We start from the raw sequence: 7,182 nt of genomic DNA, 5'->3' as shown, positions 1-7,182 counted from the left end.
ATATATCAACTTTGGTAACATAAAGGATTATTAAGCTTTGTATTCTTATTTGTTTAAGTTGTTACACAACCAAAACAGTTATCACCTAAAGTAAAAAGGGCATTTACAAATACATCAAGGTTCCACCATTCCTTATCCTTTCCTCCTGAATTTCTTTCAATGAATTTTAATTAATATCCAGTCTCTCATCAACACACACATTTGGCTGGTAACAAACAAACGTTTGGTGGTGTCAGTCTCAACTGGACTTGCTGAATCAGAGTGGACAATGGTGATATTCACTTCTCTAATATTGTACTTGCAGCCTTGGGCGTTTTGACAGCAGATTCCTTCTTAGTAACACCCTTGATCGCACCTACAGCCACAGTTTGTCTCATGTCACGGACAGCGAAACGACCAAGAGGTGGGTATTCAGAGAAGCTGTCCACAAACATGGGCTTGGTTGGAGTCACATCTACGATGGCTACATCTCCAGACTTAACGAATTTTGGACTATCTTCCAACTTCTTACAAGTTACAGAGGGACATAGATAAGCTGCAGCGCTGGGCTGAGAGGTGGCAAATGGAGTTTAACGCAGAAAAGTGTGAGGTGATTCATTTTGGAAGGAATAACAGGAAGACTGAGCACTGGGCTAATGGTAAGATTCTTGGCAGTGTGGATGAGCAGAGAGATCTCGGTGTCCATGTACATAGATCCCTGAAAGTTGCCACCCAGGTTGAGAGGGTTGTTAAGAAGGCGTACGGTGTGTTAGCTTTTATTGGTAGAGGGATTGAGTTTAGGAACCATGAGGTCATGCTGCAGTTATACAGCACTCTGGTGCGGCCGCATTTGGAGTATTGCGTGCAATTCTGGTCGCCGCATTATAGGAAGGATGTGGAAGCATTGGAAAGGGTGCAGAGGAGATTTACCAGAATGTTGCCTGGTATGGAGGGAAGATCTTATGAGGAAAGGCTGAGGGACTTGAGGCTGTTTTTGTTAGAGAGAAGAAGGTTAAGAGGTGACTTAATTGAGGCATACAAGATGATCAGAGGATTGGATAGGGTGACAGTGAGAGCTTTTTCCTCAGATGCTGATGTCTAGCACGAGGGGACATACCTTTAAATTGAGGGGAGCTAGATATAAGACAGATGTCAGAGGTAGGTTCTTTACTCAGAGAGTAGTAAGGGCGTGGAATGCCCTGCCTGCAACAGTAGTGGACTCGCCAACACTAAGGACATTCAAATGGTCATTGGATAGACATATGGACAATAAGGGAATAGTGTAGATGGGCTTTAGAGTGGTTTCACAGGTCGGCGCAACATCGAGGGCCGAAGGGCCTGTACTGCGCTGTAATGTTCTATGTTCTATGTTCTTGCCGGAACGACGATCAATCTTCTCATTTATCTCATTAAACTTACTGACAATGTGGGCAGTATGGCAATCAAGTACTGGGCATAGCCAGCACAAACCTGTCCAGGGTGGTTCAGGATAGTAACCTGTGCAACAAAGGCAGACACTTCCATTGGTGGATTTACTTTGCTGTCACCGGTAACATTACCCCGATGGATATCTTTAACGGGAACGGTCTTCACATTGAAACCAACATTGTCACCAGGTAAGGCTTCCTGAAGGGCTTCTTGATGTATTTCCACAGATTTCACTTCAGTGACAATATTAGCAGGAGCTGTGGTACTGAGGGCAGGCTGAGGGGATGCACATGGACCAGGAACAGATGCTGCCTCATGAAACCCTGGCTGGAATCTATAATGGCTGCAAAAACGCTCAAGTCAAGGCATAAACCTTCTATTGCTATATGGACTTTGTGATTACCCACTCGAAGTCTATGAATATGTAACAGACTTCCAGACACAGGTGATCAACTTTGCAGCAGGACGAAGGACAGACAAAAGAAGCCATCAGGCTCCATAATGAGCTGATGGTTGGTCAGGCAAGGGTGTTTCAGAGGACAATGGGTCCTAATTGAATCACCCTGAATAAACAGGAGTATCTGGTTTTTTCCATTAACCAGTGGGGTCTGGCTAGGACAATGGCCAGTGATGGGTGTATACCTATGACTCAATCCTAGCTTCCCAGTATAAAGAAAGGGACTTGAAACAGATCTTGAGCGATAACCTGGGAGTTCCCCAGGAACAACCATCGCAAGAAGAAAGGACCCTGGGTTTTGAACTCAGAGAAGACATCCACATCGAGTGATTGTAGCCTGCCATCCTCCTTCACTAAGTGTGGGTAAAACCCAAAGCTCAGCTGTGAGTCTGAGTCATATAATTGTGAATAAAATTGGGTTAAACTGTGAACCTGTTTTGTCCTTTGTTCATCTCGTAAATAAAGACACTTGGGTAAAACTTTGAGTAAGTAAACTGGTCGAACGTATCAGAGGTTTTAAAGATATAACAGAGCAAATTGCACCCCATACCAGGTTTCATAACACCGGTCTCAATACGACTAACTGCTACCGTACCAATAACACCAATCTTGTAGACATCCTGCAAAGGGAGACAAAGTGATTTTCTTACAGGGCGTTCCGGAGGTTGAATGTTGTCCATGGCCTCCAAAAGAATGTGTCCAGTGACCATCTTTCTTAGTTACCTCCCAACCTTTGAACCAAGACATATTTGAACTGGTTTCCAGTATATTGTCACCATTCCATCCAGAGATGGGGACAACAGCAAGACTAGCTGGATTGTAGCCCATCTTCCTGATGTATGTGGTGGATTCCTTTGTGATTTCCTCATATCGTTTTGCGCTGTATGGTGGCTCAGTAGAGTCCATCTTGTTGACACCAATAATGAGCTGCCTCACACCCAGGATGTAGGCCAGCAGGGCATGCTCTCTAGCTCATCCATTCTTTGATATTCCAGCTTCAAACTCACCCACACCAGCAGCAGCAATCAGCTCAGCTCAGTCAGCCTTCAAACTGGGCTGCACTGCCAAAGTGAAACACAATGGGGGGGGCGGGGGATTCCGTGAACTGCGGAGCTGCTCTCCTTACAGCCATCTTGTTGGCTGGGATGGTGTGTGTGGGAGGAGAAGCATTTATATGTGGCTGCAGCTTGTCAGCCTCCTGACTGTCAATCACAGTCCCGGAGAATCCCGCACCATTTTCCATTAGAATTGATGGTGTTCCACGTGGCGTCAGTGCTAGCCCATTAATAGTAGCGGAATCGGTGCAGGTGCGGCGCCCATTTTTCTGTCGTGAAAGTGCCCGGGTTCTCCGTTAACGTCAGCACTTAGTCTCAGAAGTGGAGAATCCAGCCCCTTGTCTTTGGCAAAAATGCCAGTTCATTTGGCCACTTCCACAGGGGAATGCCTGAATATCATGGGTCTTGTGATGAACGGTTACTGCCTTATCATCATGTAAGGTGATGTCCCCTTTAAGACCGGGCTTGGAACCCTGGGGACTCTGCCTCTGGCTCCGCCCATCTGGGATCCATACATAAAGGGCTGCCTCATGGTCTGTATAGCAGTCAGCTCTCGTCTCTAGCTGTAGAATAGTTATTAGTCTAATAAAGCCTTCTTTTTTTTTATTGAATATTTTATTGAAAATTTTTGGTCAACCAACACAGTACATTGTGCATCCTTTACACAATATTATAACAACACAAATAACAATGACCTATTTTATAAACAAAAAATGAATAAATAATAAATAACAAAAATGAAAACTAGCCCTAAATGGCAACTGCCTTGTCACAAGTAACACTCTCCAAAAATATAATTTAACAGTCCAATATATAATTATCTGTAGCAACGACCTATACATACTATACAGTATATATTAACAACCCTGAGAGTCCTTCTGGTTCCTCCTCCCCCCCCCCACCCCTCCCCCCCCCACCCCTCACCCCCCCCCCCCCCCGATCCTGGGCTGCTGCTGCTGCCTTCTTTTTCCCATTCCGTCTATCTTTCTGCGAGGTATTCGACGAACGGTTGCCACCGCCTGGTGAACCCTTGAGCCGACCCCCTTAGGACGAACTTAATCCGCTCTAGCTTTATAAACCCTGCCATGTCATTTATCCAGGTCTCCACCCCTGGGGGCTTGGCTTCTTTCCACATTAGCAATATCCTGCGCCGGGCTACTAGGGACGCAAAGGCCAAAACATCGGCCTCTCTCGCCTCCTGCACTCCCGGCTCTTGTGCAACCCCAAATATAGCCAACCCCCAGCTTGGTTCGACCCGGACTCCTACTACTTTTGAAAGCACCTTTGCCACCTCCATCCAAAACCCCTGTAGTGCCGGGCATGACCAAAACATGTGGGTATGATTCGCTGGGCTTCTCGAGCACCTCGCACACCTATCCTCCACCCCCAAAAATTTACTGAGCCGTGCTCCAGTCATATGTGCCCTGTGTAATACCTTAAACTGAATCAGGCTTAGCCTGGCACACGAGGACGACGAGTTTACCCTACTTAGGGCATCTGCCCACAGCCCCTCCTCGATCTCCTCCCCCAGCTCTTCTTCCCATTTCCCTTTTAGTTCATCTACCATAGTCTCCCCTTCGTCCCTCATTTCCCTATATATATCTGACACCTTACCATCCCCCACCCATGTCTTTGAGATCACTCTGTCCTGCACCTCTTGTGTCGGGAGCTGCGGGAATTCCCTCACCTGTTGCCTCGCAAAAGCCCTCAGTTGCATATACCTGAATGCATTCCCTTGGGGCAACCCATATTTCTCGGTCAGCGCTCCCAGACTCGCGAACTTCCCATCCACAAACAGATCTTTCAGTTGCGTTATTCCTGCTCTTTGCCACATTCCATATCCCCCATCCATTCCCCCCGGGGCAAACCTATGGTTGTTTCTTATCGGGGACCCCCCCAAGGCTCCAGTCTTTCCCCTATGCCGTCTCCACTGTCCCCAAATCTTCAGTGTAGCCACCACCACCGGGCTTGTGGTGTAGTTCCTCGGTGAGAACGGCAATGGGGCTGTCACCATAGCCTGTAGGCTAGTCCCCCTACAGGACGCCCTCTCTAATCTCTTCCACGCCGCTCCCTCCTCCTCTCCCATCCACTTACTCACCATTGAAATATTAGCGGCCCAATAATACTCACTTAGGCTCGGTAGTGCCAGCCCCCCCCTATCCCTGCTACGCTGTAAGAATCCCTTCCTCACTCTCGGGGTCTTCCCGGCCCACACAAAACCCATGATGCTCTTTTCAATCCTTTTAAAAAAAGCCTTCGTGATCACCACCGGGAGGCACTGAAACACAAAGAGGAATCTCGGGAGGACCACCATCTTAATCGCCTGCACCCTCCCTGCCATTGACAGGGATACCATATCCCATCTCTTGAAATCCTCCTCCATCTGTTCCACCAACCGCGTTAAATTTAACCTATGCAATGTGCCCCAATTCTTAGCTATCTGGATCCCCAGGTAACGAAAGTCCCTTGTTACCTTCCTCAACGGTAGGTCCTCTATTTCTCTACTCTGCTCCCCTGGATGCACCACAAACAACTCACTTTTCCCCATGTTCAATTTATACCCTGAAAAATCCCCAAACTCCCCAAGTATCCGCATTATTTCTGGCATCCCCTCCGCCGGGTCCGCCACGTATAGTAGCAAATCGTCCGCATACAAAGATACCCGGTGCTCTTCTCCTCCCCTAAGTACTCCCCTCCACTTCTTGGAACCCCTCAACGCTATCACCAGGGGCTCAATCGCCAGTGCAAACAATAATGGGGACAGAGGGCATCCCTGCCTTGTCCCTCTATGGATCCGAAAATATGCAGATCCCCGTCCATTCGTGACCACGCTCGCCACTGGGGCCCTATACAACAGCTGCACCCATCTAACATACCCCTCTCCAAAACCAAATCTCCTCAACACCTCCCACAAATAATCCCACTCCACTCTATCAAATGCTTTCTCGGCATCCATCGCCACTACTATCTCCGTTTCTCCCTCTGGTGGGGCCATCATCATTACCCCTAACAACCTCCGTATATTCGTGTTCAGCTGTCTCCCCTTCACAAACCCAGTTTGGTCCTCGTGGACCACCCCCGGGACACATTCCTCTATTCTCATTGCCATTACCTTGGCCAGGACCTTGGCATCTACATTTAGGAGGGAAATAGGTCTATAGGACCCGCATTGTAGCGGGTCCTTTCCTTCTTTAAGAGAAGCGATATCGTTGCTTCAGACATAGTCGGGGGGCAGTTGTCCCCTTTCCTTTGCCTCATTAAAGGTCCTCGCCAGTACCGGGGCGAGCAAGTCCACATATTTTCTATAGAATTCGACTGGGAATCCATCCGGTCCCGGGGCCTTTCCCACCTGCATGCTCCTAATTCCTTTCACCACTTCTTCTACCTCGATCTGTGCTCCCAGTCCCACCCTTTCCTGCTCTTCCACCTTGGGAAATTCCAGCCGATCCAAGAAGCCCATCATTCTCTCCCTCCCATCCGGGGGTTGAGCTTCATATAATTTTTTATAAAATGTCTTGAACACTCCATTCACTCTCTCCGCTCCCCGCTCCATCTCTCCTTCCTCATCCCTCACTCCCCCTATTTCCCTCGCTGCTCCCCTTTTCCTCAATTGGTGTGCCAGCAACCTGCTCGCCTTCTCCCCATATTCGTACTGTACACCCTGTGCCTTCCTCCATTGTGCCTCTGCAGTGCCTGTAGTCAGCAAGTCAAATTCTACATGCAGCCTTTGCCTTTCCCTGTACAGTCCCTCCTCCGGTGCTTCCGCATATTGTCTGTCCACCCTCAAAAGTTCTTGCAGCAACCGCTCCCGTTCCTTACTCTCCTGCTTCCCTTTATGTGCCCTTATTGATATCAGCTCCCCTCTAACCACCGCCTTCAACGCCTCCCAGACCACTCCCACCTGGACCTCCCCATTATCATTGAGTTCCAAGTACTTTTCAATGCACCCCCTCACCCTTAGACACACACCCTCATCTGCCATTAGTCCCATGTCCATTCTCCAGGGTGGGCGCCCTCCTGTTTCCTCCCCTATCTCCAAGTCCACCCAGTGTGGAGCGTGATCCGAAATGGCTATAGACGTATACTCCGTTCCCCTCACCTTCGGGATCAATGCCCTACCCAGCACAAAAAAGTCTATTCGCGAGTAGACTTTATGGACATAGGAGAAAAACGAGAACTCCTTACTCCTAGGTCTGCTAAATCTCCACGGGTCTACACCTCCCATCTGCTCCATAAAATCTTTATGTACCTTAGCTGCTGCCG

At 48.4% G+C, this 7,182-nt stretch overlaps 1 pseudogene; it reads right to left on the bottom strand.

The window, feature by feature from the left end:
* Positions 1-209: 209 nt before the first annotated feature.
* LOC140429182 (elongation factor 1-alpha 1-like) lies at positions 210-2,854 on the bottom strand (annotated as a pseudogene).
* Positions 2,855-7,182: the final 4,328 nt, after the last annotated feature.

The sequence above is a fragment of the Scyliorhinus torazame genome, chromosome 9 (assembly GCF_047496885.1).
Source record: "Scyliorhinus torazame isolate Kashiwa2021f chromosome 9, sScyTor2.1, whole genome shotgun sequence".
Taxonomy (NCBI): domain Eukaryota; kingdom Metazoa; phylum Chordata; class Chondrichthyes; order Carcharhiniformes; family Scyliorhinidae; genus Scyliorhinus; species Scyliorhinus torazame.
This window is presented reverse-complemented; position numbering and strand designations above follow the sequence as displayed.